At 51.7% G+C, this 11,985-nt stretch overlaps 1 protein-coding gene across 1 annotated transcript in view; it reads left to right on the top strand.

Moving 5' to 3' along the window:
* The window catches only part of LOC141730043 (uncharacterized), a 511,185-nt gene that overhangs the window by 289,443 nt on the left and 209,757 nt on the right, over window positions 1-11,985 (top strand). The window lies entirely within an intron of this gene.

Below are 11,985 nucleotides of genomic sequence, written 5' to 3'. Positions count from 1 at the left end.
CATGGCCGTGTCATTACATTTACTCCCACCTCAGGTCATTGCCAGGGGCAGGACAGGGACACTCTCTCTCTCCCTCTGAGGAGAAGGGTGTCCTTTCCAGGCAGGGGAAATGCATGGCCAGGAAGAGCCTGTTGTTGATGTATTAGTTTTCCCTGTAAACAGTTTTTCTTATCCCTTCTGTTATCAATATTATTTCTGTTTGTTCCTTATCTCATTGCTGTTCCCAATAAATTGTTCTTATCCCAGCCCAGGATCTTTGCCTTTTGTGCTTTCCATGGGAGGTGAGAGGGCAGTGAGGGCAGTGCAGTTTTAGCGGGGGCAGGAATATGGGGAATCCCATTCCTGAACCCTGGCCCGTAGAAACCGAGCATCCCAGCTGGTCCCAGCCCTGGTGGCCATGGCAACAGCCTTGGGAGCGGGTCCCTCTCTGGGGCTGTGGGAACCTCTTCCCTCTGGTGCCCAAGGACAGGAGTGGAGGGAACGGCTGCAGCTGAGTCGAGGCAGGCTCAGGTTGGATGTCAGGAAAAGGTTTTTGCCCAGAGGCTGCTGGGGCCCTGCCCAGGCTCCCCAGGGAAGGGTCCCAGCTCCAGGGCTCTCTGAGCTCCAGCAGTGTTTGGACAGCACTGCCAGGCCCAGGCTGGCATTGTTGGGGTGTCCTGTGCAGGGCCAGCAGTTGGACTGGAGGATCCTGATGGGTCCCTCCCAGCTCAGCCAATTCTGTTGCTCTGGGATCCCATGAGCCTGGGGATGGGGCTGCCAGTGGTTGCCATGGCAATGGGCTCTGGCTGCAGGCCTGAGCTGGTGTCCATGGCAACCACCACTGGCATGGGATCTCCATGGAGCTGGCGTGGAAACTGACCATAGCAACAGGGGGCTGATGATGGTTGCTATGTGAACCAACCATAGCAACAGTGGGCTGTGATGGTTGCCATGGAAACTGACCATAGCAACAGGGTCCTGGTAATGGTTGCTGTGGAAACTGAACAGAACAACAGGAGGCTGGTGATGGTTGCCTGTTAAGGATCAGATTTGTCTCAGGCCCTCAGAGGGGTTCCATGGGGACTTTCCAGGAGTCTCCAGGCTGTTCCAGAGCTGGAGTGTCACAGGCACAGACTGGGGCTCCATGGAGACCTCCCAGGGCTTTCTGGGGATGGTAAAGAGCCCTGTGGTCAGAGGCAGTCACAGCCATTCCGCGGTGACATCCCAGGGGACATTGGGCTGCAATGGCACCGATCTGTCACAGGCACTCACAGGGGCTCCATGGTGACATCCCAGGAGTCCCCAGGCTGCCAAAGAGCCGGGATGTCCCAGACACTCACAGGGGTTCCTGTCATGGGCACAGTGGTAGCTTCAGTCAAAGTCTATTACAGAAGTTCCTGTTGGGTCACGAGGTGCAGAAAGGAGCCCCAATAGCCCCCACAGATCCCCAAATACCCCCAAGGATGTCCAGGCTTTCTAAACTCCTTCTGGGAGAGCCACATTGGAGCAGATGTTTCCAATCCCAGCTGCAGACTTTTCAAGAGTTTGTGTGTAAGAATGATAAAGTAGGAAATAAACCTTTGTAGAATTTGTCCCACGGGATTAGGGATGGCAAACCATACCTAATTATGGTAATTATTAGAGAAAATTGTCTAAATCAGAAATATTTAACCATGATTTAAGAGATGTATAATATATTATATAGAGCACTAAGAAATTATTTCAAAGGAACTGTATTAAAGCAAAATCTGAAATTAAGCAGAGATTGATGTCACTCCTACAGACCATTGACTGTGGGCAAGTCCCTTTGGCTCAGCCAAGAGCAGTGACCTTGAGGGGTGTCCCCACTGCAGGGAGGAATCCCCACCTCCCCCAAGAAGGGAAATGTCGGGAGACGCTGCCGTTAAAATTTGGGACGTGGCTTTTCCAGTCTGAGGTGCTGCCCTGTCGGTCAGATGTGCCCAGGCTGGGCCAGCTCAGCAGCTCTGCAGAAGCTCTCAGTGGTGTCACTTGGTTGTTCCTTTCTCAGGGGATTTTTCCAGCTGCCACATCTTCAATTCCCTCTGAGGAAACTGACATTTGGGATGGAAGAGTCAGGCTGGTTTCACCATGATTCACCCCAAAAGCAGCATGACCTCCCTCCTTCATTTCCCACTGGGGGCTTTGCAAACAGGGCCTTGCTGGAGTTGTTGGAGCCCATTGCAGGCAGAGCCTCCAGCTCCAGCAGGAACTGCCTTTCCTGTGCCATGAGCAGGGCAGGTCCCGCTGCAGGAAAAGCCCCAGGCCAGCCCCAGCACAGGGAAGAGCTCGGGCACAAGGGCAGAGTGCCGTGCTGGGAGCTGTGCCAGGGGGAGCCTGAGGCATCAAGGGCGCCTTGTTTGAGAGAATTGTTTTGGAGATGGGGGTCAGGGCTTGTGTGTCCTGCTTGGCCCAGCCCAGGCAGGGCTTTCCCAGCCACATTCCACACTCCATTTCCCAGCTGGAGCCACTGGTGCCTCTGAGTTGTGCTGCCCCAGCCCCAGGGACGCTCTCCTTGTCTGCCCATTCCCCCACGGTCTCTGGGCAGGGATGGCCTCAGTGGGGGCTGCTGACATCCTCAGCACCTTGGAGGCTGCTGCTGAATTTTCCTGCTCCAGAGGCTTGTTCAGCCTTCAGCTCTTCAGTGCAGGAATTCAGTGTCCCAGGGCTCATTAACATTCAGAACAACTTAACAAGCCAAGCCTCTTGGGATAATTTGACTTCAGTTTCTAAATCTTGTGTGGTTAATAAGAGAGATTTCAGAAGTGCATTCAACTGAATATGATCTATTTTAAAAGACAGTGAGAAAAGATTTTTTAGGTCCTGTTTAGGTTTTTTCTTGTTTCCTCTGTGAATAGCAATCTCCAATTGACACTGAATCCATGTACCTCCTCATGCAGTTTGAATATATATGAAAATCATGACCCTTCATGGCTGACAATCAGTCAGACTCAGTCCATACTCCCACCCCATCATTTCCCCTATCCAAGGTCTGGCACTCAGAGCAGCCTTGTGCAAATCTGAGCTCCCTCCAGCCCAGGCTGCACCTGCAGCTTTCAGCTCCTTGGCTCCAACTCCCACCTGTTCTCCTTGGAGAAGGAGCTGACCGAGACACAGAGGGATGTTCATTTCTTGTCAGCCAACAAAGCCAAGGGAAGGCTCAGCACCATCAAAGGCAAAAGTCATTCCACTGCTGGATATTTCCACAGCAGAGAGTCTCAGAGACATGGAAAACACCTTCTGTGCCCAGCACAGATCCCAAGGTCCCCCAAACCCTTCCTGCCCTGATTCTGCCCAGAATTGCTCTTTGCACACACGAGTCACACACTGAAGTCAGGCGCTCCCTCCATGGCCAGTGGGAGGAAAAGAGAGAAAGGGGATGAAGAGCTCTCCTGTGCAGAGCCAAGGTCCAAGTGCAGCCCCTGCAGTGGGAACCACAACTCATCAGGTTTGTGTCCTTTGGGCTCAGGGCCTGGTGACACTCAGAGGCACAGAAAGGTTTCTTGCCAACAAACACAAGTTGATAATTTGGACAGTTTAACAACCATCACAGCTCTCTGTGATGTCCCTGCAGCCTCTGACATGTGTCCCATCCCCAAGGGATTCCTGTACAGGAACAGTTTTAGACAAAGACATAAGGTAATTCTGTGATAGATGAAAACACAATTAAAATTATATTTATTATATATTTATTTGAACTTCAGAAATATTGGGCAATTTCTTCCAGCTCAAAGCATGAAGCCAGTCAGTTGAGAGGCCCTTGAATGACCAGAGAGCATCTAGAGGATGAAATCAGAGAGCAGTACAAGTACATAGATCCACCTGGTGTAAAAGAAGAGATGTCCTTAGACATGGCCATTTCAACAGAAGAGCTGAAAACACCTGAAGGAAAAGAGACAGAATAAACAGAATATTGGTGACACCAGTAGAAGGGAAGATCAGTATTTTTCCTCTGGCCATCTGTACACCTCCAGGAAATTCCTGTTCCTGGTGGGAAAACTCTGCCATTTCTAAACAGTACTCAAATGACCCAGATAATAAAGATTTGTTTGTATGTAATGAAATTAGAGTCTTTCGTTAGCAAATTTGCAGATGATACTAAGGTGGGAGCATATGTCTATGTGTTAGAGGGATGGAGGGCTTTGCAGAGGGACTTGGAATGGTTGGATGGATGGGCAGAATCTAATGGGATGAAGTGCAATGAGTCAAAGTGCCAAGTCTTGCACTTTGGCCACAATAACCCCCTGCAACATTATAAGCTAGGAACGGTGTGGCTGGACAGTGCTCAGGCGGAAAGGGACCTGGAGGTGCTGGTTGACTGTCGGCTGAACATGAGCCAGCAGTGTGCACAGGTGGCCAGGAAGGCCACAGGCATCCTGGCCAGCATCAGGAATAGTGTGGCCAGCAGGAGCAGGGAGGTCATTCTTCCCCTGTACATGGCACTGGTGAGGCCACACCTTGAGTATGGCGTCCAGCTCTGGGCCCCTCAGTTTAGGAGGGACGTTGAGATGCTTGAGCGTGTCCAAAGGAGAGCAACGAGGCTGGTGAGGGGCTTGGAGCACAAGCTGTATGAAGAACGACTGAGGGAGCTGAGGTTGTTCAGCCTGGAGAAAAGGAGATTCAGAGGTGACCTTATCACCCTCTTCAACTTCCTGAAGGATGGCTGTGGTGAGCTGGGGGTCGGTCTCTTTCTCCGGGCAACAACAGACAGAACAAGAGGATACAGTCTCAAGCTGCACCAAGGGAGATATAGGCTAGAATTAGGGAGGAAGTTTTTCACAGAAAGAATGGTCAAATACTGGAATCATCGACCCAGGGAGGTGATGGAGTCACCATCCCTCCATGTGTTTAAGGGAAGACTGGATGTGGCACTTGGTGCCATGATCTAGTTGAGGTGTTAGAACATGGGTTGGACTCGATGATCTTAAAGGTCTCTTCCAACCTAGAAATTCTGTGATTCTGTGAAACTAACAGGTATTAACACCTGTGTCACTTTCCAGGCAGACATCAGTTGTGTGCCCGTGAACAGGTTGTGCCAGTTGTGCCCTGAGGTGCCCAGCTGGGATTGGATCTCTTCGAGAGCACCTGAGGGAGAGCAGAGCACCTTGCAAGCTGCAGGTCCCTGACAGCCCTGCAGGGCTCCTGTCCCATCAACATCTGCTCTGCTCCAGTCTGAAACAGGCCCCAGCATGGTGCCAGGATCATCAGAGAGCTGAGGTGTGTGCTGGAATTCAATGCCCTCCCCATCCCACGGCAGCCCTGTGTTTCCCTCCTGCAGCCTTGGTCTCCAGCACAGCCATGGTGGCTCTTTGGGCTCTGGACTGTTGCTGCAGCCCCCAAGGGCAGCTGAGCTCTGCCTTTGGCACAGTCAGGCCTGGCCAGCGCAGGCCATGCTCAGCAATTGCTTGTGTGTGCCTGGCCTTGCTGTCAGCCCTGGCAGCGACTGCGTGGCCCCTTTGTGGCCCTGTGCTGGCACAGCCATGGTGGCCCAGCCCCTGTGCAGGCCCAGCCCAGGCCAGGAGCATTGCGGCTGGGAACGGCCCCTGTGCCGTGGTGCCCACAGCAGCCTTGGGGCTCTGTGCCCCATGGCCTCCCTGCTGGGCAGCCTCTGCCATCTCCTGCAGAGCCCGTGGCACCTGTGGGACTGCACAGACAGCCCTGCCCCGGGCTCTGCCGGCCTCTGGGCCAGCAGAGAGGCAGCCAGGGCTGGCCATGGCCAGGAACAGACCCTGAGCCCTGCAGGAGGATGGAGCTGGGCCACAGCCAAACTCAGCCCAGGCCAAAGCTGGGCTCAGCAGACAGGGCTGCCTAGAGCTAGGCACAGAGGCTGGCACCGACAAATGTCCTGGGCCCCCTCCCTGCTCTGTCCATGCCCCCAAGGGCACAGAGCAGCCTCCTCTCTGGGCCACTTGCCTGTTTGCAATGCCTTGCACAGGCGCTGGCCCTGCCCCACAAGGCCTGGCCTGAGTCCCGCCCCTGCACGCTCAGCCAGGCTGAGATGGACACTGATGGTTTCTGGGTCAGGCTCTCTGAGCCCAGCCCAGCTCCCTGCAAGCTCTGCCAGCTGCCCTGAGCTCTGGGCAGCACCAAGGGCCTCTCCCCAGCCCAGTCCAGCCAGCTCTGGCCCCACAGCTCTGCTCAGGCCAGGCTGCTCTGGCCACTGCCCCACGGCCTCAGCCCCTGGCAAGGGCACAGCAGCAGCTGCAGCTGCCACAGGACTCAGCCCCAGCCATGGGGGAAGGTGCTTGGCCAGGGCCAAAGGAGGCTCCCTGGCTGCCCTGCTCCCCTTGGGCTGAGGTGCTGAGAGCTCTGCAGCCCCTGCTGCCATCCCATCTGCCCAGGGCAGCACAAGAGCCCCGGTCTTGGGGCCCTCAAGAGCTGCTCCTGCTCCACGCCCAGGACCCATGCCAAAGCTGGGGCAGTCACCAAGCTGTGCCCATTTCTGTTCATTGCTGCTCTGATGGGGATGGATCCTCAGCCACTTGGAGTTTGCTGATGAATTTTAATACTCCAGAGGCCTCTTCTTTCTGGAGCTCTTCAGTTCAGGAATTCACTGACAAAGGCTCATAAACATTTGTTCAAAATGCCCAAACAAGAAAAGCCCCTGAGAATAATTTAAGTTCTAAATTCTTTTGTGCTTAATTAGACAGATTTCTGAAGTGTATGCAAAGTGAATATACTGTAGTGAAAACAATTAGGAGAGAATTGTTTTATCTTGTTAAGTTCTCTTTTCCTCTTTATAGATTGGTATCTGCAATGTCCAGTTTATACTGACCCCAAGCACCTTCTAATGCTGTCAGAATAGATATGAAAATACACACCTTTTATTGCTATCAATAACACTTTGTCCCTTCATCTTTCCCACTGTTACGAAAGAATTTCTACATTCTAATTCAATAAACAACAAAGTTGAATTTAGCAGCAATTTTAATTGAGCAGCAATTTTATGTAAAATACTACAATCAAATAAAGTCAAACAGATACAAAAAAATTTCTCAGTGGTTCTGATAAAGCATAAGCAAAACTGATCAATCAGGATATGGGGAGGGTTTCTCTCACCCTCCTGTACAAAAAGCACAGGAATCCAAACACATATTTATATACTGTATGCTAGTACAGATTCATCAATATTTTCCCATAAATCTCTTCCTGTTTTTGATTCTTGTAATCTATGTCACTGTACTGCACAGTTCATGCTCCCACTGTTGCTAAGGGGTCTTTTGGCTCTTTGGTGGTCAATCCAATGGAGGCTTCTCCTCATTGTCACTATTCTTTGAACAACCCCACATGTTGCAGATGCGCCCCAAGTCGTGTGTTATAGAAGCCGGCATTATATTCCAAAAGAAAGCCTTTTTATTTCACAGGCACCTGAAATCATTTCAATTCTGTTTATTTCAAGGTTGATTCTCTAATTATCCCAAGGCCTACTCTGTTTTGGGATGTTACTTATTACAATCTACATCCTGGATCCTATAATCTCATGAACATCCGAAAACATCTGTTTTGTGACACTAATTACATATTCTTTTCCTCTATTACTTTTTTCTAAAATATCGATATAGTTACAGTTGTTAGCATGAATCATATTCATTTATCATACCACCATTTCCCTCATTCGATCCCTGGCAGTCAGAGCAGCTGAGGAATGGAGTCACGTCCAGGGGTGTCCCCAGGGCTCAGGATTTTGGACAGGTCAGTGAAATCTCTTTATTGCTGATCTGGATGAGGCCATCGAGGGCACCTTTAGTCAGTTTCCAGGTGACCCCAGCCTGGGTGGCAGTGTGGCTGTGCTGGAGGGGCAGGAAGCTCTGCAGAGGGATCTGGACAGGCTGGAGCCATCCATGGGCCCAGGACAATGGGATGAGGTTCACCAAGGCCAGGGGCCGGGTCCTGCCCTGGGCTCACAACCACCCCAAATCCCTGGCTGTGCCCTGCCCCTGATCCAAAAGGTCTGTCCTGTTTCCTTCATCTCTGCACTGCCAGGGACTTTCTGGGACAAGGGAGCTCTGCTCTGGAAATAGAGGGAGGTGCAGATGCCACCACTGGAGTGGGAACCACAACTCATCAGGTTTGTGTCCTTTGGGGGTCAGGAACTGGTGAGACTCAGAGGCACAGAAAGTTTCTCTTCATGGCCAACAGACCATGGTTGAAAAGGACACAATTTAATAACAATCACGCTCTTCCCTGAGCTATGTGCAACGTCCCAGAAGTATCTGGTGAGGGCACCATCCACAGGTGATTTCCATACTAAAATTAATGTCAGACAAATGTGATTCTGTGATAGATATAAACACAATTAAGTTCTTGTATCAGGATGCTTGTCCAGAAGTAGGGGCAAAAGAGCTCCAACAGTTCCTGATTTGCAAAACTGTCAGTGGTGGATGGAAAAGGGAGGTCAGGTTCTTTTGTTGCTGAAGAAATGCTGAAACCAGCCTGACTCATTTAATCTCCTCGTGTCCTGGCTGATCTCCCCTCTTTCCCCTCCCACCCACTGGCTTTTGTGTCCCCCCAGCCCCCTGTGAAGAGCCTGGCTCTGTGTTCTCCGTCCCCTCCTCGCTGGCACTGCCAGGCTGGGATGAGGAGCCCCTCAGCCTTCCCTGCTCCAGGCCGGACCAGCCCAGCTCCCTCAGCCTCTGCTCACAGCCCAAGGGCTCCAGCCCCACCTTGGAGGCCCTTCCCAGACCCTGCTCCAGCTGCCAGACATCTTTCCTGTCCTGGGGACCCAAACCCAGCCACAGTGACCTGGATAATCCCCGTCCTTGATGTCCTGGTCATACAGCCCTGGCCCCTTGTCCCATGTCAGGCTCTGGGGTGGATCCTGTGGAACATCCTTTGGTGGAGGCTGTGGCTCCAGGTGGGCCGGGGGGATCCCGGGGGACAGGGACCCTGCTGGGCATGAACAGCTTTGGACTTGTTGGGAGAAACTGTGAGGGGGAGCTGGGGCAGAGTGACCAACCCAGTGACCTGAGACAGCCCTGCTGGGATGTCACACAGCCCCTCTGGGATGTCACAGCCTGCTCTGTGATGTTACAGCCTTCTCTGTGATGTCACAGATGGCTCTCTGATGTCACACAGCTGCTCTCTGATGTCATACCAGAGTCTGTGATGTCATTGTATGCACTGTGATGTCAGACCTCTTCCCTTTGATGTCGCAACCTTCTCTGTGATGTCACAGACCATTCTCTAATGTCACACAGCCCCTCTGGGATGTCACAGTCTGCTCTGTGATGTCACAGCCCACTCTGTGACCTCATCTAACCAGATGAGAAATTGTCTCCACCAGCTGAGCTGACACCTGGAGCTTGTTCTCCACAACCCCAGGCCTGTGGAAACCACACAATGCCCATTGTGTGAGAAGGGGAACTGGAAGTTCAGCAGCCTCAGTGTCCTGCCAGCTCAGCCAGGCCCACTGGAACATTGGGGTCCACAACCACCAGGGACCAGCAGAGAGACCCCCAGGAGAACAGAGGAGGGGAAATACATTAATGATTTGAGGAAAATGATTATCAGATGTATATTTAGTCTGGGACAATTAATGAATATGTATGCAAAATACAGAATATAAACAGAAACTTTCCTTTACTCAGCCTGCAGGGCTTTGGGAGGAGCTGTCCCCCGTGCATCCCCCTGAATAAATAATGCTGCTTTTTAATGCTGCATTGGTGTTAAGGAGTTTTCTGTTTTACTGAATTTTTGGTAACACTCCCACTGCCAAGGACAGCTCTGTCTGCTGCTGTTCACAAACAGAGAAGGGCTGATGGCGGATGTGGGGCTCGGAGGCTGCCTGGGGCACAGTGACCATGAAATAATCAAGTTTTCAATGTTCTGTGAGAGAAGGAGGGGCAGCAACAAAATTTCTGCACTTTAATTAGGAAGGGCAGGTTTGGCCTATTTAGAATGCAGATTTGTGGAATACCAAATCAGGTACAGATTTTTTTTTAAAAATAAACAGCCCTTAAAAACAAAGGGGTCCAGGAAGGATGGACACATTTCAACAAAGTAATCTTAAGGGGGAAGGAGCAGCCTGTCCCAGTGTGGCAAAAGATGAGCTAGTGAGGAAAATGACTGGCCTGGCTGTCCATGGATCTTTGGTATGAACTTAAGGGAAAAAAAGAGGATGCATCATTTTGAAAAGACAAACAGGCGGCTAAAAAGTATTTAAGGATGTTGTTAGGTTATGCAGAAAGAAAAGGAAAGAGGTGAAAGCTCAAGTAGAGCTTAATCTGGCCACTTCTGTGGAAAATAATGGGAAATGTTTCTATAAATAAATTAGTAGCAAAACACCAGAAAAAGAGAACTTCTACTCTTTATTGGATGCAGTGGAGAAGAGAGAAACTAAAGAAAAGGCTGAACTGTTTAACATCTTGTCTGTCTCAATGTTCAATATTAGAACAGGTTGTCCTCAGGACAAGTATTCTTCTGAGCTGGTAGATGAGGAAAGGGAGCAGAACAGCCCCCTGGAATCCAGGAGGAAGCAGTTGGTGACCTGATGAGCCACTCAGATGCCCACAGTTGTATAGGATCAGATGGGATCCATCCCAGGGGGATGAGGGAGCTGTGGATGAGCTCCCCAAGCTGTTCTCCATCATTTACCATCAGTGTTGGCTCAGCAGGGAGGTCCCAGAGGACTGGAGGTGCCAATGTGAGCCCATCCCCAAGAAGGGCTTGAAGGAGGATCTGGGGAACTCCAGGCCTGTCAGCCTGACCTGGGTGCCTGGCAAGGTTATGGAACAGATCACCTTGAGTGCCATCACAGGGCACCCACAGGATGGCCGAGGGATCAGAACCAGCCAGCGTGGATTTAGGGGTGGCAGGTCCTGCCTGACCAACCTGGTCTCCTTTTAAGACCAGGTGACTCACCCGTGGATGAGGGAAAGGCTGTGAACGTTGTGTACCTGGACTTCAGCAAAGCCTTTGACACTGTCTCTGACAGCATTCCCTGGAAAAGCTGCAGCCCATGGCTTGGGCAGTTGTCTCCTGGGAACTGGGAGATTTAAGAGCTGGCTGGAGGCTGGGCCCAGAGAGTGGTGGGGATGGTGCTGCACCCAGCTGGTGTCCAGGCACTGGTGGTGTCCCCTGGGGTCTGTGCTGGGCCCAGTCCTGTTTAATATCTTCACTGATGATCTGGGTGAGGGATCGAGTGTGGATCTGCTGGAGGGCAGGACAAGAAGACACAGCCTTAAGCTGCACCAGAGGAGGTTCAGGCTGGGCAATAGGAAAAAGTTATTCACAGAAAGAGTGAGTGGGCATTGGAATGGGCTGGCCAGAGGGGAGGTGGCAGAGTCACTGTCCCTCTCCAGTGGCACTTAGTGGCATGGTCTGGGTGTCAAGGCAGTATTAGGGCATTGGTTGGGCTTGATGATCCCAAAGGTCTTTTCCAGCCTATTTGATTCTGTCACTCTGTGATAATTGGGACACTCTGGGGCCATTGTGACACTGCAGGGCCTCGTGGAACTGAGAGGACCATGGTGAAACCCTGCAGCCCCATAGAACCAGGGGTCCACTGTTGTGCTGTGAGGCCAAATGGAAGCAGGGAGTGCACCGTGACACTCTGGGTCCTCGTGGAACCACAGAGGCCATTGTGACACTGCAGAGCCTTGGGTAACCAAGGGGTTTCACCATTTTGACACTGCAAAACAAAGGAGAGCATTGGGGGACTCCAAAGCCCAGCAGAACCAAGGGGCCATTCTGACACTGCGGGGCCTCATGGAACCAAGGGGACATTGTGATACTGCAGTATCCTGTGTAACCAAGGGACCACTGTGACATGATGGGGCCTCAAGGAATCTGGAAGAAAGTTGTGAAACTGTGTGGCCTCATGGAAACAAGGAGTCCATTGTGTCACTGAGAAGACTTGTGGAACCACAGAGGCCATGGTGACAGTGTGGGACCTCATGTGACCATGGGACCATTGTGACACCTTGGGGCCCCATGGAACCAAGGGGCCACTGTGGAACTGCAGCACCAACGAGAACACTGTGACAGTGT

This window comes from Zonotrichia albicollis, chromosome 9 (genome assembly GCF_047830755.1).
Source record: "Zonotrichia albicollis isolate bZonAlb1 chromosome 9, bZonAlb1.hap1, whole genome shotgun sequence".
In the NCBI taxonomy this organism is placed as follows: domain Eukaryota; kingdom Metazoa; phylum Chordata; class Aves; order Passeriformes; family Passerellidae; genus Zonotrichia; species Zonotrichia albicollis.
This window is presented reverse-complemented; position numbering and strand designations above follow the sequence as displayed.